This window comes from Clinocottus analis, unplaced genomic scaffold (assembly GCF_023055335.1).
Source record: "Clinocottus analis isolate CAN_PGR_092001 unplaced genomic scaffold, fCliAna1.0.p SCAF_20, whole genome shotgun sequence".
Taxonomy (NCBI): Eukaryota; Metazoa; Chordata; class Actinopteri; order Perciformes; family Cottidae; genus Clinocottus; species Clinocottus analis.
In genome coordinates this window covers 3,819,995-3,843,982 of record NW_027175932.1, presented here as the reverse complement: position 1 = coordinate 3,843,982, position 23,988 = coordinate 3,819,995, and the positions used below count along the sequence as shown (strand labels likewise).

The 23,988-nt window shown below is 45.6% G+C and overlaps 1 protein-coding gene across 2 annotated transcripts in view; it reads right to left on the bottom strand.

Moving 5' to 3' along the window:
* The window catches only part of chrm2a (cholinergic receptor, muscarinic 2a), a 63,335-nt gene extending 40,634 nt beyond the window's left edge, over positions 1-22,701 (bottom strand). The window contains exon 1 of one of the 2 annotated variants that reach the window (XM_068586193.1): positions 22,613-22,701. The gene's annotated coding sequence lies outside the window, so the exon portion shown is untranslated. Of the gene's footprint in view, positions 1-21,076; positions 21,164-22,612 lie in introns of those variants that run through there. The other variant, XM_068586195.1, reaches the window with a different exon arrangement.
* Positions 22,702-23,988: the final 1,287 nt, after the last annotated feature.

Sequence of the window (23,988 nt, the reverse complement as noted above, 5' to 3'; positions counted from 1 at the left end):
AAGTCTGACTTTCCTTTAAGTTGACACTATTCACAGTGAAGCAGAAGTTGGAGCATCTTTCGCAACAAATGATAACACACACACACACACACACACACACACACACTTCACTTGTCATCCCTAATCAGAAGCCAGCGATGCCGTCTTCAAGGGCGCAGCGGCCACATGGAGGTGAAACAAGTTGGAGTCCCGACTATGTAAATTCCAGCTGTAACTCTCTATAAACAGAATGTGCACATCATGACCCTTCCCACCTCGAATGCAAATCACTGTAACCTAAGTTCACTACATGTGTGTGTATGATAGCCACGGCCCTCTGAGACCATTATCTGCAGCACTCAGACATATTTCCAGATGAACCTCTCGCAGGCACACCTCATGTTTAAATGCAAATCTCAAGCAGAGCACCTTGCAGGAGCCGCGGCAGTTGAGAAATCTCTTCGCCCTTTGCCTTGCACGCTAATGGGGACGAGAGGGGGAAAAAGAGCTTAACATGTCGCTGTTTATGTCTTTTTTTTAAGCATATAAGGAGCAGGAGCGAAGCAATGTCACACCTGCTTTTGAACAGCGCGTCGAGGAAGATATCGAGCCGAAGACGTTGAGGGAAAGACGGGCGCCGCTGATAAAAGGATAAGCCCCGAGGCGCCAGTGTTTAGTACACCAAGTCAGGCTGTACCGTTGGGGGGGGGGGAGATGTAGCGCGATAACAACAACTTGTGTTTATGGCACGTCACCGCATGGTCTGCAGCGACTGCCATTCACTGTTATGACTAATCACAGAACACAAGACGGGCGGAGAAACCGCACAAGCGCACGCGCCCCCGCGTTTGAAGCCAAACAGCCGCCTTGAAAGGAAGTGAGGGTTGTTCGGGCACAATGCAAACAAGCCGACGGAGCTTCAGCGAGGGGAAAGGATTTGGGAATGAACAAAAAAAGCCGCGGGCTGGAACGCGTCGAGGCCGCGTGACGCATCGCTGCGGTTCCCCACATTGTCAAGACGATACAACGTCCAAAAAAGATTTCAAACCCCGCGGGGGGGAAACCGGCCGAATGATCCTCGTCTCCGGTGCCCCATTTCATTTATTATGCTAAGAGGAGGGACGCTTTGTCTGATCGGACATGGCACAAACACAACTTCAATGGTCGCCAATCATGTCGGGAGAGGACTCGACGGCTCCCTGCCATTATTGCCGTGTGATAAGATGATGAAAATTATTCATAAAAATCGACGATAAGGGGTTTTTAAATATCGAATAGGCAGCCTCGGACGTGGATCGCAATCTCCCTCGCGGCAGCTAATCAACCCCGCGAGCAAATCCGAGAACTCTGAATAAATGTTCACTGAGGCTTAACATGTATAGATTACATATGCGGCAGTGGATAAGTTTCTTCGGCGCTCCGAGCAGTGGAGCTGCGTATGTGCGAGGCGTCAAGGTTATGAGGACCAGCGTGGCTGTCTTCAGCCACACTCCATCACCTTAATCTCCTGAGAATTACCTCAACCGCCGGGCGGGAGGGACTCTCGTTAAATATAGCGACCGACCTGAACAGCAGGCTCTAAACGTTTGGTACGAGCTCGTCGAGCCGCTCGGAAACTCGGCGGGTCGTAAAAAAAGCCACCGTGAAATACGTCCGACCGCGCCGGCTCTTTGCTCCTGACCCCCCCCCCGCCAAACCGGACCTAGTGATTGTGCGAGTGTGCGATCAGATTGTGTTCTTTGCGCCTCTGTTTTCACACCTGTAATCCGATACCATCACGATGCATATCACATTAGATGCCTTTGAGCGGGCCGGGCTGCCAACTCAATCACATTTACATCTCATTACGCTGCTAGAAATTGTGTAAATAGGTGTTAGTCCACAACAGGATGGTCTGACTGATCTTATCTCGCAGATTTATGCAATATTCAGCCGGAATACTGCATAAATGTAATGGTTTTGGAGCTCTTAATCAGAGCTCATTAATGTTTTTTTATGGCAGCTTGTCTGTTTTTTGTTTTTTTTTGTTTGATAGCTGACAGTCAATTTCAGTTAATGTTCAGAAGATTGGCAACCTGCGGGTGTTGAACGGTGTGAAACACGCAGAGTGCCAGATCTTTTTAAATTGATTGTGCATCAGCAAATCGGTGAGTAATAACGACACGGCATCTGGGAAAGTAACCACTGTGCTTCCAAATGGACATTTCAAAGCTGCTTGTAAGCTCATTTTGTCTGTTACCAGAGACAGTTAATGAAAAAGGTTGGCAACCAGATGGAGATGAGTTTGGATGAGCAACTAGCAACCACCGTAGCTCGCTGTGACGGGCTGCCAAACCTCTCAATTAGAGCGAACGCATCACAAAACCCACTTCTGTTTGAAGGTTGGTTTTTTTTTAAATTCCTGTTCACATTCAGGGGCAAATTCACAAAAGGTGCAAATAACTTTATTCTCAAAACATTCTCATTGCACCCGCTCTTAGCATACAGCGTCTTGGTGCTCTTTTTCCACTTGCACCTATTAATGGAGTTATATATTGGCACAGCCAAAGGAGAGAAGTTAAATGAGCCAGGAGATCCACTTTGTTTTTTTTATAGGCCCGGGCTCGGATCGGCCGGGCCCCGAGTCACCTCAGCATGTGTGGTCCCAACCGGCTCCTCTCGCACGCTCAGCGCGGCCCTCGCAACTGACATTGGACTTGTGCAGACACAAACTTTCCACATGGATTAGTTAGCAATCCGTTATGGGCATGTTTGCACTGCAGAATATCTTGAATGTGAATAAGATCCAAGACGAGGGAGGGAGAAAGGGGAGCTGTTGCAAGAGCTGCACAGTTCAACGTGATGTCAGCGGCCGCAATCCATTACGTGAACTCCCACTTGAGTTTTTTGGCGCATTATCGCCGCCAATGTGCAATCAGTGGACTGTTGTGAAAGTGGTGGCAGCCGTGCGTCAAAATGACGATCCGCCGTTAACAAAATGCACTTTAGTTGTGAGGATGTGCTGCTGTTCTTTGCCTTACGTGACAAGAAACGCAACACAGTGACACAGAAGCCACTTCAAGGTTCTCCAAATTGCCTTCCTCTCATTACGAACACGGTCGCCTGCGCTTACTTCTGCACGTGGACGCCGCCTAATCCCCATTTGTATCACACTTTCACTGATCACAATTTTCACCCTTAGAACACCCCCCTGTGAAAAAAAACCTCCCGGTTGACGGCCGATTACTTCTGCATCTCCGCGAGAGTCCCCTCAGAATGCCGAACCAAACAAAAAAAAACACGTTCGCACCGCCGCGGCCTGTCGGAAGCGCTTTGGAAAGACCTCGTCGAAAGTGCGAGCAATAAAAAAACAAGCCTTTCAGTGTTTCCATTTTTAAATACTCCGAGGGGAACGACCGTAATGCAATTTCCTAGTACTTGGTGTCCCCTGTCGGCGCCTCCCTTCAAGTGTGGGCTGCTGCTTTATTGCAACATCAGCGTTATGCTGTGCAGGAGGGGAGAGGTTTCTTCTCCAAGTCTGAACCCGGTCATAGATCTCATTGGACATCTACACTGTCTCTTCATTATCTGCTCTCATGCAACATCCCAGCACTGGGGCATGTGTCTGGATGGAAAGGCTTGATTATGTAACCGTCTGAGAGGCTGTCTGTCAGCCTATTTACAGGCCGACGCATCAATCTTCCACAGGCGCCGCATCTCCCGAGAATATCTGGGCTCCCGATATACACATGACGGATCTCCACGCTGCGGCGTGCCGGTTGAGTGTTTTTCATTTTAACTGCCTGCTCTGATCGATCAAGAAATCCAAATAACAAGTCGGTACACAAGCGTGAACGAGTGCCGGCGTTTATTTATTCACTCTTGTGTCTTGACGGATGTGGACTTTGCTCTCATTTTCAGCGGGTGGGTCGGTGAAGGTTTGAGGGGAAGCGGCAGAGATGCAAACCCACAGACGTCCATCGCTCCCGGGAGGAATGCAAAAACCCAAACCACACAAAGAGAGTGATTAGTGGATCCGTTTAGCCTCGGGGGCAGAAGGCTGCCATTATTAGACCGAAAGCTTTACTTAGCAACGCGCGCGCCGCCGTCTGCCATCCTCCAGTCCGCTCCCCTCTCCCGGTGCCACTCAAAGCTAGCGGCGCTAATTAGGGAAACCGCCGACGGATTTTTTTGGTCATCCGTGTCAATCAATCTGTTGGATGAAAGTGGAGACGAGTACCACGCTGAAGAACAATTTTGAGGCAATAGTAGAAGCTAGCTTAATATCAGAGGTGTAAGGCGCAAACACTCAAGTACCAAATCCAAAAGTCATAAGCTAGCTCATAGCTTATAAGGTCATTAGCTCACAAGACATTATAGCTCAACCAATCCCTGTTTATTGAAGCAGATACAGTTCAAAACATCTGAACAATATATCGCGGCTACATACTGATCAGGGTGTTTTACAGTGGAAAGAAAATCCTCAATATTAGTTGTTAATTTATTTGAATGACACAGTATGACGCCTGTGCATACACCATCTGATTCTAATGATATTGTAATGAGCTTGAGGCTCCACTGCACTCGGAGCAGCTTGTTTCTCACCACGCCGCTAGCAGACGTTTACCCCCGACATGAGAAGTCTCTTTGATGTCGCTGACAACATCACAATGTGTTGGAATTTCTTCTCTGAATTGATGCTCCTTTTCGAGCCGAACAAACGCGTGTTCATTGTGTTCGGCTGTCGCCGAGGGAAAATGAAGACCAGGTATAACAAAAAGCATGAATTTGTTTGCGATACCTTTTTGGGTTGTGTCTTTGTGGGTGTGATCGCGAGTGCAAATGGAAAAGTATTTACTTGAGGTTCATGTTTTGTTTACAAGTTGTCAAATAAGTTTGATATAAAAGAGTCGTATTTACAAAGACCAGAATAATGTTCAAACTTCAGAAGAGCAGGTTAATTCAGTCTGTGCCCTGCAACCTGTATCACTATGAATCCCATCAGCCTTTCAAATCCTTGCTATTGAACAGTGGAAATCACTGCCTTTGTCTTCTTGCTCAGAATTTTACAAAACAATGGAAAAAAAAAAAGAGAAGCATGACTCATGTGATCTCATCTCTACTCATCTGCGGAAGTGGGAAATAGTTACCTTGAATTCACCAATTGGGTTGTGGACAACAGATTTGAAGCCTCGCAAACTTCTTTTTTTGTCGTCGGCCATCTTGAATTTTTGCAACCAAAAGGAGGAGCGACCTGTGAAACCGGCGGTAGCCCCGACATAAAAAGCATACTCGGCTTTATGGTCTATTTGCTCAATGAACATCACACTGAAGACTTGAAACTAGCAATTGAGTCCATAAATGCAAATTACAACATTTACTGAGGTAACAGATCAAGTGGAGTAAGATCATTTCTTCATACAATCTGACTCATTTTGCAAACAGGAAGCGCCCCCTGATGGCCATTAGAGTAAATGCTAGATCTTTTCAGTTGCCGCCTCTGGTTTAGGCAACACTACTCTTTAGTTTAGTTCAAAATAAGTATGTTTGATATGTTAGTTAGGCATCATGTGGTGTACAGTCTTGAGTAAAATAGCTAAACTTTTAGTTTCACTAAAAATGGCGTAAATGGGCCTGTTCCTGAAACGGTTCTTTGTGCGTCGATATCGAGACTCTTCTAGCTTTACGAGTCCTTACCGCAGTGGCTAGGGTCCTTTACCGCTCGTCGTTCCCTCTCTAGCTAATACAGCAGAAATCAGCTGTTTAAAAAATCCAAAAGAAGCCCTAAGAAAGGAGATAAGATGAAATTCCAACGCACTTTGATTCAACAATCTTGATGGCAACTGGCTGGACCCGTCTTACGGCGCCGTTGGGGGTTTTAATCATACACGTCATGGCATGGTCTGCATCTGAAAGCTCCAGTTAAGAGGTGGAGTTGAGAGAATCACATTGCAGCTTTCTCGGAGACGTCAATGGCTTCTTTTCAGTGTAAAATATGATGATATATTATATTAAATATAATATAGGTGAAGTCGCACTTCTATTTGAAAGAGACTTACTTTAATCAAATATTCCTTTTTTACAAGAAGTCAAACAGCAGGGAATGTTTCTACAAAGGATAGCGCAGAAATGAAAAAAGGTTAAGCAGACATTAGTTAAAGTTATTTACTCGCTAGATGTAAAATCTCTTTCGTAAATTGGACATCCTTCTTGAACATACCAGCTTTAATTTGTGGGACATTTCTTGGATTCCAGGACATCTGAGAGATACAACTTCACTGCTCTTGATCACCACCATCACCATAATCCTACTGGAGGATTAGGAGTATCATTTTAGAGGAAGTATGAACTTCAGCATCTTTTCAAAGCAAGCCTATAAATCCTTTATCAGATATTTAATGTTGCAGAGAGCTTTCTCGTCTTATTGAAATTAGTATGTAAAGACGGCCAGTATAGATTGTTATATCTGATATGTATTATATGTCGGGGGAATGTGGACAGACCCGATGGTTTCTGGTTTCTGTTCTATAAATTAGTCTTACTTTTGTTTGCAATAGTGTAGTAATGGTGTCTGAAATGGAATCATTTCTCCTTTATGCAGACAATTTTACTTTATAATTATGAACAATGCCTCAAGGCTGCCCATATTCATTGCACACATTCAACAAAAGGATAAAAACAAAGATGAATTATTTGTCGTTTTGAAAATATTGACATACAACCATGTCACAAGCTGTGAGTAATCTCCTAAAATCCCTCTACAAATCATCTGGCAATCCTCTGGCAGGTTTGATCCTGCAGATTAATAATGTGGAACTGATTATTTAACTTATTTCATGTATGCGTGTGCTATGTTTTATCTCAGTCCAGCAGAATGGCTCCTCGCTGCCATAGAGCGCTTTGCCAGTGAATGGAAATCCTTCAGTGCAGGTGTGGTGAAGAGGCTCCTTCACTTCTGCACTCCGCTGATAACTTGAACATTTGACCAGGCATTGTGTTCAGGCGGCCGGTCTCGTGAAAAGCACGCGGCGTTGCTTTTTTTTCTCCAAACAGATTCACATTTATGCTCGCTGCAAGACTTTGGAGTTAATTTGTATAGAAAATAGACAGCGAACGGGTTCAATTGCTGCACGGGGGCTTGGATTAATGAGCACTTCTTATCAGCTATCTGCTTATTTTGTTGCCGAGTCGGCGGCGGCTTCAGACAAATTGAACCGCTCACGTTTAAGTAGGGGGGAAGTGAAGTGAATTACCAACAGGATGCATGTTGCTTTTGGTCAAGTTTTTTTTGGGGAAATTATTATTTCAAACAGTCAGCACTCTCTATCTCTCAGATTCAGGTTGTAACAACGAAGCGTTCTGGCTCCCAAATGGTTTTATAATGAATTAGTGAAGCTTGGAAAAGAAAACTTCCGCTGTCAGCTGGATGGCAGTCAGACCTGTTCTCGCTGCTGCCTCGAGAAGAAAAAAAGATGAAGCGCTTGCATGCTGATTTTGTAACTAGGTTATTGGTCACTCTTTCCCTCCTCCTTGCTCTCACTCTTTCTACGTCCTCCTCCTCCTCCTCCTCTTCGTCTTTTCTGCCATAAGTCTGTTAGTGTTTGCTGGATGTCATATTTATGAAGTGCTTTCATGTTTCCAAAAAAGAAACTTTGAAATTGCGTTTTCTTCTTTGGAAACACGCTCATTTCTCCCCCCTCCCCCCCACCCCCCCTCCGTCGTCTCTATACACTTTGACCTTGCTCTTACTGGTTACATACACAATCAATGAACCATTTTCATGAAGGCAACCCCCCCCCCCCCCTCCTTCCATCACCAATTCCCGTCTTCACACTGCAGCTATTTTCCGGAGCGATTTCAGGGGATAATAGCAACTACAAATCATCCTCTGGGCACTGGAGCCCATGAAATTGATGTGCCTTCATTTCAAAACAATGGAGGTGCCTTATGAGGGGCCTCATGATGTCATAACTTTAGTTGCTGACAGGCCGCGCAGGTGTATTTCGGCCCCGGGATGGGCACAGGGCCAGTGGAATCAGTCGGGACAGCTTAATCAATCGCCATATCGAGGAAGGCGGCGAAGACTGAGGTGTAAGTAGCCACCAGACATGCTCAATCACCTTTTTTGTACTAAGCAAACTGACAGCTTTTACTTGAGGAACCAGGCCTCCTTATCTCCCTGGAGAAGAGCAATGCTTCACTGTCTCTCTGTGGCAATCGCTCTGCAATTTCCATTCCTACAAACAGTCCAAAGAATAAAAAAAGGGAAGCGACCTCAAAGAAAAATTAAATATATGAACATCATTTTGGTTTTAATATCTATACCAGCGTTTCTGAGGACCCTCTTTTCATCAGATTTAAAACCAACGCAGCTCTTGTCACGATAATCCCCATCGATGAATCATGGGAAGAGCGGATTAGTGAACGCTCGTAACCATTTATGCGTCACCATATATTATCTGGGTTAACCGGCCATTTCAAAGATATGTACGTCTGATAAACTGCTTTTTCTGCACATACAAATGTCAAATACTTGCAACCCAGTAAATGCTCTGAGGCCGAGTTAACAGACTAACGGTTATAAATAGGCTTACATTTTTCGAACCATACAAAGATGTCCTCAAGTGGCCCGAAGCTGTACTGCAGATATGATGTGAAATAAAAGATGACGAAATGTCTTCGGCCGAGCCAATAAAATCTCCTGTGGGTCCCGTCCCAGTCTCTGGGAATGAATCTGCACAGTAGAGTCTGATCACAGTAATATTTTGAGTAAAAGCTTCATATGGTGAAGCGGAAGGATGAGATAGATCTCTAGAGTTGTTGGGCGGTAGTGGGATGGGCATCAGCGGACATGCGATCCTGACTCGAATGCCTTGATTAAATAAAAAATGAATGCACTCCACTTTTCACTGGTAAAATTTCAGCAACATTCATCAGACACATTTCTGCTTTTAATTAATTCCTCCCGCGCCCGCTGACATTTTGCATAGAGGCTGTGCGGGTTAAGCACACCTCCTGTATGAAAAGATTAAAAAGCCACTTGAATGCTTAAAGAATTATGGATGACTGAGGAGTATGGCTTAATTGGAAATTGATTGACTTGGCTGCGTTACACCTGGTCTCATAACATTTCACATCCCTCGTGTGTGGGGAGTTTGATGCATTTTTTTCAATAAGCGGCTGCGCCGCAGAACCGTTTCATAGCCGGTGTCTCTTCGTGTAGAAAGTTTGTGTGGATGAAGCCATGTTGCCTCACCAGATCCAAGCCATCACTTCAAAGAGCCAGGGTGGGGGATGATCTTTGCATGACGGATGCAGCTTTTCCAGCTGCGAGGGCCGGGGCCAACGAGCCGCACCTCCGTATCTGCGTTTTCACGTGCCGTTGCACGCGCCCCGCAACCGCCACAAACCAAAACCACCGCCGGTGGCGAGAAAGCGGAGCAAAATCGTCCCCTCCTCTTCCCCAAGATGGATGCCTGCTGTCATTTTGTGGAGCCCCTCATTGTGTACTAGGCACATGTGAGGCGATTTCAAAATGATCACAATCTTATCTGCAGTATGTGAGAGGCAGTCGTTTGTGAAACGTGACGTCACCGTTTGCAATCTGCATGTTTGCAGCGCTCGCAGTGCTTTCGCCTCATTTTTTACCAGCCGTTTTTTTCAGTGACAAAACTGCAGAAGACGCGGGGACTTACAGATCTACAGTGGACTTCTCCGCTGAGATAATCACCTAAAGCTGCAGGAGAAAAGTTTTTAAACTTCCATTTCCCAAGATCCCCTAATCGTAAGTTAGCAAACGCCCAAGCGTGTCGATTTATCAACCGTGGCAGATACCGAAGGGGTTGAAAGAGGCAGAACCTCCGAGCAGACACCCAGATGGCAGAACGGAGAGGTTCCCAACACCTGGACCGTGGACCGACACCAGGCCTCTGAACAATTCAATCGATTAGTTTCCCAAAAAAAAGCAGAATAATAATTCTATGAGCTCATGGAAGAAGCTATTTTCGCGGTTATTACCTTGAACTGTGTGTGCTTGGTCAATAGGGGCCAGACAAAATGTAATGGCCTGAAGATGTGCGTTTAATAAGTACATGTCCTGTTTGTCTAAATTGCCTGCCACATGCTCGATCTACCTTTCCTTCATCCAGGTCCAATCTGTTGCATTTTCTAGCTCTTCGTGAATGTCAATAAATGTGTTTTTTAATTGTTTCTAGATTCTTTTATCGGAGGTAGACGAGCTGGGTTTATGTTAACGTGAAAAACAACAACATGGCGGACCTTTACACCAGGAGAACCTGATACAGTTTGCAGGACTGAAACAGATAAGGGATTACACATGGAGCTAGAGGGAAGGAAGCTGGAGCGGGTTCAGCAGACGGAGACGGATCTCTGCGATGGAGGGGAAGCCATGCATGGCCGCTCTGCGGGGCTGCAGACGGACAGAGGCTTGACAGGAGAACCGCTGGAGCGGCGGCAGACGGAAACTCCTCCGCTCCTCCTATGTACGTCAGCCGGGGTCACCGGCACCGCAATCCTCAGACGTAAATGCAGCTAATGGCCGAGAGAAAGATGCACACACACACACACACACACACACACACACATTCTCCGTTAGCAAAGCACATCTCTGGCTGTCAGATTGTACCGAGGAGGTTCGGGGGGGTCAGGCTGGTGGAGCAGGAGCAGGCGGACAGCCTGTCAATACTGTTGACAACCAGATGGATGGACCAATACTTTGGGGAGCCACAGCTCTACTTTCCTGTTATATTAACACATCATACTACCGCACTTGGACATGCCCCAAAACGCCTGCACGGCTTGTTATTTACGCTACGAGCATATGTCAACAGCTCATTTGAACATTCCCCGTTGAATAAATTTGAATATGTTTTTTCTCGTGTGTATGTAAGCGGTCTGCAAAGCAGCTCCCAGTCACAACCTCTGATCTATATGTGCTGCTGGTCACCGGGCTCAAGCTGGCACATTCATTTGTCACCGCTGCGCGTCTTCGAGCCGGATCTGATCCCAGAGTCAACATTAACATGGCTTTTCTAGGGCAGCAGCTCTTCATTATTGAGCCGCGGCGTCGGCGAACCAGACCATTACTGCTCTGGTGAGAGACGGAGAGCAAACACGGAGTGAAGAGGGGGGAGCATGGGAAGATGAGAGCAGCGAGGATGTAGGATGAGCAGAGTGACGGGGAGAGGGGGATGAAGGATGCTCGTATTGGGACGGAAAGGGGAAAAGAAGTGACCAAATAAATCACCAGCCAACAGATAATTGGACGAGCCGCTCTCAAGGGACGGTCGCGGCGCCATGAAAAGTGACACCATGATTTGCAATTAACTCCAAGAGGAGAAATGGGGATTCAGTTCCCTTTGGATTAATTTCAGGAGTGTTGAGAACTGACAAGATGGTGGCCGTAATGAATCTGTTGGGCCGCAGGAACCGTCGTCGTCATTTAACTTGTAGGATGGCGCCTCTACAGGGAGCAGATGTCTTGATCTGAGAAGGAGGTGAAACGTATCAAATTAGAAGTGTCGGTAGACCTGGACACCTAATGAGCCGGGGCAGTTGACATGTGCAGGCCGTGACGGAGCTGTAGTCCGGAGCATGAGTCATTTTTATGACATTTGTCAGTTGAGTTGCTCCATAGTTAATGGCGCTTGAGGTTGAGGCATTGTCCTTCTTATCGGGTTCGCTGAATGTTCTTGCTTTGCAAGTCCCGTGGTGGATGATAGAGACGTGACCTTAAGGACAAGATGATTGAGTCTGTGTCTTTCCGCAACAAAAGGTCGTCCGGCGCGGCCGTAATTACGCCAAACACACAGTCGCACTCTCGCGGAAGTGTAATTTAAAGATAGGATCGCAGTGAGACAAGGTTTGTGTTCCTTTATCTACCAAAAATAAATGCATTTCCTAATGAAGACGTTTTGTCTGAAGGCGCGAAACCTCAATTATTATGCATAAAGAAACTCTTTAAGTGTTTTAAATACAGCGCTGGAGCAGAATGTCAAGGTCACGTATCCTGTTCACAGTCTCGCATTGTTCCATCTAATTCATAACGTTTTTGACTTTTAAAAAGGAGGAAGCTGACTAAGTGTAACGGCAGGGAATATGAAAAGGGGAGGAATAGAGGATTATGTGCTCCATGATTGCTTTGCAGCGTATTCAAACGCACCGTCATGAGATCTGCCTGACAAACATTTTCAGTATTTTGTGGCAGCTCTAAAACTGTTTGTTCAGTGACATCCAGGTAATTTCCAATAAGACACAAATTAAGGTCACAGACTACACCTTAATCACTCTGATTAGCAGACTCTGTGTGTTTGCCCCTACAATGGATTTCTTTTCCCACCGTGTGCGTTCGTAGCTAACTGGTTGACCTTTTCAGCAAACCTGCCTCTTATAAAGCGCTAATTACAGTAGGAGTCTCATTAGGACGCGAGAGGAACTAAGATACTCAGAGGCTCACTGGAGGATGTGTCGACTGACAACAAAGAAACTATCTTTAAAGTTGTGGCGTCATCTAGAAACTGGGAACATTCAATAAAGTCTGTCGAAGTCAAAGAAAGGGCTAACGTTAGCTGGCATGAAACCTCGATCCACTTGGATCTCAATCCTTAACAACAAGCTGAAAATTTGGCCTAATGTGAAATGATCAACTGTTCCTCGAAGAGTAGAGGTGGTTTAGTAACACTGTGAGACACCAGAAAATAAGACAGTGCCGAATAGGAGTTGTTTAAACTCGACTCTCCAGAAGCACCGCAGGCTCTTCTTGTCTCCATGATTTCTCTCATAAAAATTCAAGGATATTAAAATATTCTTGACTAACCAAAGTGGACAGTGAGGAAAGTGCACTTGAGCTTTAGCTTTTAGTAGAGCGCTAATCAGCCTCAGCGTCATTCCACAAAAAAGCCAGAAGTAGAGCCAATTGATACTCCCGTCCTGTCCTCCATGCTAACAGCTTGCAATTATCAGGCGACCGGAGAACGAGGCCTCTCTGATTTTGCCATGTTGGGCGGTATTGATTGGACTGGAAAACTGTTTATAATTGGAGAGAAGTGGGATGACCTTGTCTCTTCTTCTTTTCTGATTGATAAACAAAGTAGAGGCAGCTGTACCCGCATGGCAATAACACTCTCTACTTGCGTGGCCAGTCGAAAAGTCTTTTAAAAGACACAGCGAAATGGCAGTCGGTGCTTTAAGCTTCTGTAAAGTGACATGTGAATATGTGGTCGGGGGAATTTGAGGAAGTTGCTGTATTAAAAATGATGATTTAATGTGTGTAAACGTTAGCTTTCTCTTAGCTAGGTGCTAACAAAGTCAAGTGTGGGATTGGCTCCAGTCATCCCAAATCACATTTGATTGGACAAACTTGTATACGTCCCCTTGAATAAGATTAAAAGCAACTTAACACCAGCTGAACATCTGGTTTTTGCTGGGCTTTAGTAGTTTAACTGCTGAACTTCCTGCGATGATGTAGTGGTGTACTCCAAGGTGTGTCATGCCATGACTTTACTTTGATTTAAAAAATGCTGGGTGTAATCGGAGGTGAAAGAAACCTGAACCATTAAACTACAGCAGTCTGGTGCTAAAGTATAAAGTCCTCTAGCGTCTCAGATGGGTGCCCATGTTACCACACCCAACCATGATGTCACAGGGCACTGACACACCTTATAGTGCACGTCCACATCACTAAAGCTAAGTGAGATGTTAAACCAGTGACAAGATCTTCAGGGTTGAGCTGCTCTTTAATATCTTTTGTGGAGAGAAAACCGAACACGCTATTTGACATTTACTCAGAAGATAGAATTTGGAGAAGGTATTTCTCCTTTCACTGTCCAATTTTTTTTTCCTATTATCACACATGTCTTTTCTCTGTTATGTCTCCTTTGTTTGTGAGCGGGATTCAGAAAGGGCCATCACAGAGTGTGAACATAGGGGCTGCGGGTGCCTCACACAGTAAATCTCTCCCACAGTCTGTTTGTGTTCCACTGACACAGTGTAGTCTCTGGACTCTGTTGGCACTCCTGTTCCTGTCAAGTCCAATAACAGCGTTTCAGATGGGCTTCGTGCTCTGACACGGCGAGTCTGCTCATCTGGAGGCCAGAGAGGTTAAAAAAAGAAACTGGCCGGTGGGGGGGGGGAAATGCACAGATCTCCTGCAGAATGCAAAGAAGAAGCTCTCCAAGAACCTCGACGCGTACACGAGCTCGGATAACCTAGAAGTAGTGCCAACTTCCCCTCTCGCTGGCATTTCTTTCAAATGTCAAATCGTTCACCTGGAACGGTTTACACAGACCTTCAGGGATCTCCTTTGAGAATGTCAGGCCAAGCTATGCATCTGTACTGGGCTTTGGTTAAAAGTACAATGTCCACTTCTCATAGCGGTGCCTGAAGGGAGGAAGTGAGACGTCCAGGACGCGGACCACTCGGTCACGATGCACTTATCAAGCGCACATGTAATCTCGGGCTGTTTTCTCTCTAAAACAACTCGTTTTTTTTTATGCTTTCAAAGAGTCTCATGACCCCGTTTCCTATGCAACTTGGAATAATAGTGCACGTCCGCATACTCCAGTGATTCCCCCCCTCCTCAAGGCACCGCACAAACAAGACAGTTGTCTTTTCTGAAGGGGAAAGAAAAGGCAGACATTCGCCAAATGCTGTCAAACCAGAGAGTGGTCTTTACTGCCATTATCTGGGTTTTGTCCCACGTTTACTTTTTAAAAAAGACTGAGTGGACAGAGCTTGTAAATTGAACCGGCTGACCACATAAAAAGGAAACTGCAGTTCCCATGAAAGGAGCACAAGGGTGATACTTGAGGCCGAGAGCCGAAACAGAATCCAATAACAATAACAGCCAATGATTGTCACTGGAGTTCATAATATTGGCTCGGGATGGGGATGCGCGGCGGCCTCCACCGACTCCGCTGTCGTGTCTATTTACCTTTTTGATTTGATCCCCAACATCCCCCTGAACCAGGCGTGTTTATCTGTTGTGTGTACACAGTATTGAGCGTCGCGTCTGTCTCGGAGGCAGCGCTAATCAGCTTTGATGTCGAGCGTTCTTTATCGAGCTCGGCATGTGAGGACGCAGTTTGGAAATACTGGGTAAACTAATGTAACTGACCGCTTTTTTCTGTCACCCATGCATAGATGACATTTTCTGAACCTTCGGAAAAAAACCCACAAGCGAATGTTTTCTTCTTCTTCGTAACATAAAGAGGGGAAGGTCAGTTATTGTTGCTTTAAATAGCCTTAGAAAAGAATTGAATATCATGCCAATGCCCCCATGGGGAGATACCGTTCCTTGTTAAATTAATTTGAGGGAAATTCTTGTGCTCCATTGTCACTGATGGTGTCAGTTTAATGGACTTGTGTTGGTCACAGGGGAGCAAAATGTCTCTAAATTCTCAGGAAAAGCCCAGGGACACGTTTTACTTGCAAAGAATTATGATTAAAATTACAGAAAAGCAATAAAAACGCACTTCTGTACAAGTAATACCATTGATGAAGGTGATTCAACATTCACATTTCTGGATCTTTTTAAAAAGGTACATTTGCAAATTGTGATCAAGCACAGCCCTTGGGCCACATCCAAACCTGAGAAAACCTTTCGTGTGCTTCAAAGAGAGATATTACAATGCATATGTTTTGCAGAAACAATTATATCTTCAGGCTCAAGGTAATGGAAGGCAGACATTAATGCTGAATAATGTGAACACCAATATGATTATAATCTGATTTAAAATCAAATTCAAGTGTTGCTACTTTTTGAGCTCAAAAACTCATTAAATTCTTAAAGAAGTTAGCGCCTATGGCGGCTAACAGTATGCAGTTATGCTAACTCTCTGAAGCGAGCAGTCCTACTTTGTCTCAAGCGCCCAACAAATATCCGTAAAGCAACATTTCCCAAACCAAATTATCATGGTCTGCCCCGCTCATAATGACCATATAAAAACATATGAAAAGCAAAAAGTGCCTACGTGTCTGAATTCAACACATATTCGTTCGTATGCCAGTCTATCCATGCGTTGTTGTCGAGGTCATTTCCGTGCCGGTTAGCCGTCATGCCCAAGAGAAAGTCGGTGTCTCCTCAAGAGCTCCAGGAGGCTTACTTCTTTCCTTTGTCAAGTCCACGGCAATTAAAATGCTGCGGTCTACACACGCTGTGAGAGTGCGCTTTTAGTTGTACACAGAGGAAATGCCTATATATAAGTTTATATTATGACTGCTAGCAATATACAACAGCACACCTATGGTGCGTGCGTAGGTGCATGAATGTTTGCAAGCCTCCAGTTAAAGGTTCCGGTTTGGGGTTTTCAAACATGGTCACCATACAGACACTGCTAATACACTGGTGTCAAGATGATTGACATGGTCCACATTATATCTGCTTATTTTGTTTGCAAACTCAAATGTGTTGATTAGCACTAAACTAGCACAGCTCAGATTGATGGGAATGCCGTTAGCGTTGCAGGTTGGACCCTCTTGCTTGTCTTTTATCTCGAGGGTTTGCACTTAAGAGGATGGGACCAGTGCATGCTGCACATGAACACGCAGATTTGAAAGATGTCTATCCAACATTTTTCGACCTGATGATTGAGCTGAATGAAACGTGAAGGTATAAAAATTATTTCAAATTCAACCCTGAGGAGGGCACGAATGTCCCAAGTCCGAATCACATTTTGTGGCAATCAATCAAACAAATTGCGCACAACGAAGAGCCGAGGGACCAATCCATTTCAAGGATATTAAGGATCTCGTGGTCCCTCCGGTATTTGTTGAACTAATTCAGTCTGAACCAATGTGCTTCCCGACTGAACCGCAGGACGACAAGTACAAGAGGGCAGTGATTCACGATTGACGTCAAGAGCTGCTTCCGATTGGCGATCAGTCCTGTTTATCAGCTGCGGGCAGGCCCGTAGTAAGGACAGCAATACTTTCAGGAGCCCGGTTTGACTTTTAGTGTCCATTCAAATAGACGTCAGCAGACGACAGCTCGTTTATGTGCACTTTAAAATGGACGGATTAATGCTCTGGCTACTTTTATTGCATCGCGCATACCGTCGCGTAATCTGTAATAAATCTACCAAACCCTCATCGGGATATTGAAGGTCGTGCATGTACATCCATGTTACAGTGTTCCCATATGTCTGGTGTGTTTTGTCCGAGTGAATCTGAGCTGCTTGTGAATCAGTGGCAAAAATAAATAAATAGAGTAGTCTTAGACTTTGTAGGCTTTGGGTTTTGTCCCCTGACATAGCGAGCGCTCTTCCTGTTGGCTAATTGCTTGTTAGTGCTCCTGGCCCACCAGTAGCAAAAAGTTGCACAGGGCTACTTCAAATACACCCACACAAGCAGCATCTGCAGCAGCACAGTGCGATATTAGGACACGCTGTCATGTCGGCGTCATTCACAAGAAGTTGTGTCACCAGCCTGAGCTCTTTGCCTTGCTGCTAAAGTTGCAGCAAAAGTAATTTCGTACATACTTTCTGTCTTTTCTCTTCGTCCACAACACCAAACTCGAAACTCTCCGTGTGTGTGTGTGTGTGTGTGTGTGTGTGTGTGTGTGTGTGCACCCGTACTGTGTGTAAAGTTAAGATGTGAGACTGGATTCGCCCTCATTTTTTTTTTGGACTCATGTCTGATAATATTCCATCACAGAGGAATTAAGCCTGCTGGTAATTACAATAAGCCCCCCCCCCTCCCCTCTCCCGCACTAAGGGCTGACGAGAGCAGACGGGCACACTGGATGTCCGTACGCAGCCAATAATAATGGCGGGGCTTGAAGTGTAGCTGGCTGGAATTATCTCGTCGAGGTGGAGAGTAATTAAGAGCGGGGAATGGCCGCCTGACATTATTGCTGGATGAGCAAGACCGAGGAACACCTGAGGCTTCTGCGAGCGGAGAACATTCAAAAGGGATCTCCAGAGATACGCAGGGCAGGACTACAACTGCTGCTGCTGCAGCTGCCGCGTCTGAGCTGCTGCTGCCGACTCTCACAATGAATGAAGCGTGCGCTTCTGTTTTGTCGGCGTGAAACGATGACAAAGTGAATCACAGGACAAAGCATGCACCCAAATCGAGCGGTAACATCGAGTCTGGAGCGCCGCCTCTCGTGCTGTGTTGCAACGTGGAGTTGGTCAGATGCATTGTGGGCCCACACAGACACGCAAACTTCCGGGACTTGCGTATCTGACTTCATACGATGGATTTTATGGGCAATTACAGGGTCGCTGAATCCATTTGTATGTTGATGAAATATGCTGACACGATGCTGTAAGCGGGGCTCGGTCCATTGATCCCCAGCCTTTTGTTGCAAACGCAATTACACTGGTTTGTTTCGTCTAACTCTTTCTGTCTGCTAGATAATGACCTTAAGGAGGACTCTCCCTCCTCCCATCCTTTCCAATCAATGCCACTTCTTGCGGTGGTTTAGTGGCACTTCATATTGTAAAGCCCTGCAATCACTCAGCATCTGATGAGCGGCTAAAGGCTAGCCGCTAGCTGAAGATACGGCGTCAGCACGTGGGAAATCGCCGTCCTCTGAATGCAGTCTGATGAAACCATATGCACGAGTCAAATGCATCCCAACACTGCTCCCTTTGGCACAACCTCCATCTACACACACAGACACACACAATTGTACACTGCATGTTCTCGGTTATGTAAAACCCCTTCAAAAGGATCTCGTTTCATCCCTCCGACAAAAAATGTCTGCACATTAGCGGAGCCAATCGTCTGTTTCGTCTGAGCGAGGACTCCCCGGCTCATCCCGCGCAGACCAGAAATAACATTCTGAGTTGCGTAAAGGAATAAAATAAATAAGTGTGTAATGGTAGAAAAAAGACAGCGATTAGAACAGGAGCTCAGAGCAAACAGAAGAGCCTATACTGCGGGTGAAAGCGTGATAATTAGACATTCCTTTCTGCGTGCGCCAGCTACACAGATCCACTAATGTGCACAGTGCAGCCGCTCTACGAGCGAGAAGCTTGTGTCCATGCAATGAGGCACCCCGCGGTGCTAAATTTAACTTTTTTTTTTGACAAAAGCAACCTTCCCTCAAACACTGTTCCCACCGCTGCCAAAAACACAGCTGCAGGAATAAGTGCATTCGTTCTAGGTAGGAGCGTTGGCATGAGCCTCCTCCTTAATCTCTCCTCCTCGCTCCATGCGAGTGTGACCAAGTTGACCCTGTTGTGCGTTTGTGTGTGTGTGTGTGTGTGTGTGTGCGTACACATGTAGCTCTAATAAAGCAGTGTTGATTTACATCAGCGTCATTTTAATATGAAAGAAAACGGCACTCGATGGAGAACATTTATTCCCCGTGTCTGGTTTTCACCACAGGGGTCGACACGCATCACCTTTACACACAAGACTGCAACAATCTGTCGTTGGGTAAGACATGGGGACTCCGTGACAGATATTTAAATAGATATGCTCCGAACATGTGTCACTTTGCTCTTATCCGCATTAACCGACATGTCAATATTCATGCAGGATCGCCGGCCAATACACAAATCGATGCACGGCGTCTATCGCAGTCGGGCACATTGACACAGCAAGTAAACATTATGCGGAGTCCATGAGATCTGCATCTGTAATGTAATGCCAACAGAGTGAGTGAAGGGCATCTGAATAAAACACTGAATGAGGAAGACGCCAGTCTGATCTCGGTGACATGCGGTGATGAAATAAAAACTGAAATGACTCTTCAGTCACGTTGCATCCAAACCTCATCCATCAACATCCGGACGTCACAGAGGACGATGAGTGGAAGAGGAGAGCAACAAGTGTGCACAACTTCTGCAAACTTGCACAGGCGGACCATCAATGACTGAACATGCACTTTGGTAAGATTGGTGGACTCCTGCCTTCTCTGTATTTCAAATTTGAACATGTTTGGTGGACGTTATGTCCACTCAAATGTGTTGTAATGGTGACATTGAAAGCTATCTAGTACTGAGAAACTTGTACTGCAGTGAAACGGTCATTATTTAAGTTGCAACATGGCCGTACTGAAAGAAAATGTATTGTCTCATCGGATAATAACCTTACGATCGACAAATCATGATGTGATGTGATTATGCAATGAAATGAGCGTCCCGAGGTATTTATTCACATCTACTGAAAGGCTTCTTCCCTCCTGCTGTGCTTGTAAAAGGTTTTGTGATTGTATCCAGCGACATATGAAACAGACAGGTTTTCTTTTGTGGGCTTGCAAGCTGTGTTTTCTATGGGAGGAAAAAAAAAGAGGCTTTTGGAGAATTTGTATCTGCAGGTTAACAAATGGCTCTTTTGTAAAGCTTTAGTTGTGAAGCAGATGGCATCCAGTTATGATCAAATCCACACACGCAGAAAAAAAGCAAAATGTTCCGAGAAATCTCCAAATTAGTCACCAATAACGTTCTCATCCTTCAAGTACAGCAGCTGTGATCAGTTTGACATTCGTTACCTATTGATCCCGATTCCGGATCAGGATTATTCAGCCAGATGGATGAACACACATTATCCAACACACACAAACACAATGGAATCCTAAATCTCCACTTGTTCCCCTGCAGCGCCGTCTCAACAACAACAGCGCCGTTAAAAGTGATGGAAACTTCCCAACGCTTTCCAGGCAGAAGCAAAAATGCAAATCGTCTTCCCTCTTTCATGGAAACGAGCTCAGATTCCTATTTGGAGATCTGCATGGATGTGCAGTGACAAAACGCAGCCTCGACCCACACACACACACGGACTCCACACACACACTAAAGACGACATCAGAGCTTTTTTTGCACAGCTGCCATCTCTCCAAACAAAACCAATTACAGCCGGCGACTCAATCACAAGCCGCAGCACTCACAGGCAACAAAATGCCACAAACAAATATCAGATCTCTGCACAGGTCGGTGCTTTAGGTGAATTGCATCTCGTGTTGTAAATATCTACTTCACAACGCCCCCTGGATGAAACACATGGATTCTGAATAACAATCACAAACTGCACTCCAACATTGGGCAACCAGCAGGCTCGCAGGTTTGATTGAGTAGTGAGATGTTAGAATATAAGAGTGAGATTGTGAGAACGTCACAGTGAAGGTAAATGAGCCACAACTAGCACCTACCTCCATCCATCACAAGTACACCTCGTCCCACTGCACTGATTAATCCAGCCAGATGACAGGAGGAGCAGAGATTTACTCCGCCTTTCATTCACACAGACGTGACTAATTCGAGGTAATTGTCAGTCCTGATTGAAAAAAACAAAAACAAATCTGATGTGCAGCTACACGTGTGGCGTCTGAAGGGAAAGAGAAATGGCAGCTTTACCTTCTTTTTGTTCTTTTTTTGAACATAGAGTCCTCCAGGAGGGTTTTTATGGGCAGCGAGCTCAAAGCGAGGGTTTTGGAGAGAGATCCACTCCGCGCGTAAAAGCTCTCCACTGACCCGCAGCCACACGACGCGACCCGGACCTGCTGTCTCCAGTCTGTTCTCTCCTCGCGCTTTTACGCAATAAGGCTGCGGCGCGAATTCACCTCTCCTCTTTCTTTTTCATTAGGGTTGTCAATAACGCACGTGATCTTGGTTTTATTGACGTGGACAGAGAGGAATCTTATGGCAACGTGAAAACATGCTTCTTCTGTTTTCTGTGGCGATCGATAGTAATGAAATCAAGGAGAGGAAAGCAGGAGAGGAATCTAAATCTCTGCTGATTCGACGTGGTTATTTATGTTAGGGGGGGGGGGGGGAGTTGCAGCACAGATGAAATATCAAAAGAGGAGAAAACTGCGGAGAAAACCGCCGTAATATGAAGACAGGAATGAAACGACGTGAAGGCTTTTCATCCAAAGCGCAATGGAGAGCCACGAGCGCAGACGTGACCGGGAAATTGACATTTCTTCAGATAAATCATGAAAGAAAACGCTCACAGACGGTCTGTTGAGAGGAATCCTAAGACAGGAAGGTTAACGGCGCTCACTGCTGCGGGTTTCTGACGAGGCGGCGCGCAAACACACTGCGTTTAATTGGCGAAATAAACTGCATTAAAGACTCTTATCACGAGCGTTTTGGGACACTGAGACGATTTCTGCACTCTATGCTTTAAGAAATAACTCGCGAATAAAGTTATTGCTCCCAGTTCAGTCCAAGATGCGCAATGTGGCACGCGCATGGAGCTGTGGATGAAGCGTAAAACATTTCGCTATCGTGCGAATCTTTTTGACGCGATATTTCAGCTGATTACATGCAGGCACCGACTATTTCACAGCCACCCGTGTTTCCCCGTCGAGTTAAATCTTCTCTGAAGGTAAAGTTACAGACTTGCGTCACGTTGGTGGACAAAATCCACTTTCAGAATATTACAGTGTTGATCGAGTGTCTAATATTTCGCGTTTTTACGCGCTGGTCGGGGTCATGATATGAGTCTGTACGGCGAGTCTCAAGTTCGATCCATAAAACTAGTCCCTTCTGTCGGAGTGTCCTTGAGCAAGACACCTAAATGAAAGCTCTGTCTCCTCTCGCTCAGTCGATGGAGGAACAGCTTCGTATCTCTCGGCCAGAGTCAAATATCGACTCCTTTTGGTTCTTTTTGGACCAGGAAAAAAAAGCAGCAGGCTACAGTTCATACAAGGGGAGCAGAGATCAGCCAGGTGTCCGCTTACCTGCTTTCACGCCGTCATGCTGGTGGCGTCTTTTGGTCCGCTCCATCGCACCGTGGCTGCATGTCTGAGGACATGCTCCTGGAGACAGGCTTTGGAGACGGAACGCGCCTCGGCTGTAAGGGAGACAGTGGGAAGGTGGGGGAGAGGTGTGACAGCGCGCGCGCGCGCGTGTGTGTATGTATGTGTGTGTGTGAGAAAGAGAGAGATGGAGGGAGGGAGGGGGAGAGAAAGAAAGAGCCGTAATAAGTAGGCTGGCATTTCTTTGACGATAATGATAGTCGTTATTTGCTTTTTTAAATTCGAGGGGAAACCAGGCTGAGCGTGTCCAACGACACGTGATTTCAAATATAATATCGACAACAGTGTCACATTGCATTATTTGCCAATAAAGCAATTAAACCCCATGTCGTGGCTCAGACATATGCCATCAATGTTCATAAGAAATCAGTTCATTTAACCTATTAAAGACTTTCTTTCATATTCATTGCATCCATTTGAGACTCATTCATATTATTGGACTTGCTGGCGGAGAACAAGATTTTGTCTGCAAATGAAGGGAAATTGGGGTGATTTCCATTCATAAAAAAACCCCCAGACTTTCCACTTTCAGCACCGAGGAGAGCTCATATTTGGAAAGGAGAGAAAAACTCCTCCTGTTTGCACATTTCTCCTCTGAAACATCTGATGCGTTGAGTATTTAGAGGACACACTATGTAACACCACCCTCTCTCTTGTCATGCAAAGCATGCTGCACACACACACACACACACACCAGCTAAAGTCTCTAAATATAATATGCATCCGTCAGTGGGAGGGAGACAAATCGGTTCGCGAACATCTTGGAGCAAGACAAAACAAACGACTGAACAGTTCCACGTGATTAAATACATTTCCTGAAACTCATTACAAATGGAAACAATTAAAAAAGTAGGCAATAATTAGAATTAGGATCCATGCATTACATCCCGTGTGTTCCTCCTCGTTGCGTCCCCTTCGTTCACGTCCCCCACAGGGAGCCTGTTGATCATCAGCAGACCTGCTCTTCGTCACTCTGTATACATCGTCCCCTCCTCTTCGCGAAGACAGCTGCTAAAGCCCAACGACTCGTTTTATCATAACTGACTGGCACTTATTGAGATTTACCCGCTTAACACTCGTGTGAAAAGGAGAATTCCTGCCTGATTTATGGCAATGTTGCATTTGAGAAGAGGCCTGCTGGTATTAAAGGCTTAGCGCCATTTGACATTATTTAGTATTTTTTTCTTTTAAACACGCTGCAGAGCCGAGAAGGGTCGGGGGGGAAATAAACAAGAGGATGGGAATGTTTTACTGACATCTACTGGGGAAATAATCTCAAAAGACTTGCTCTCTTTTAA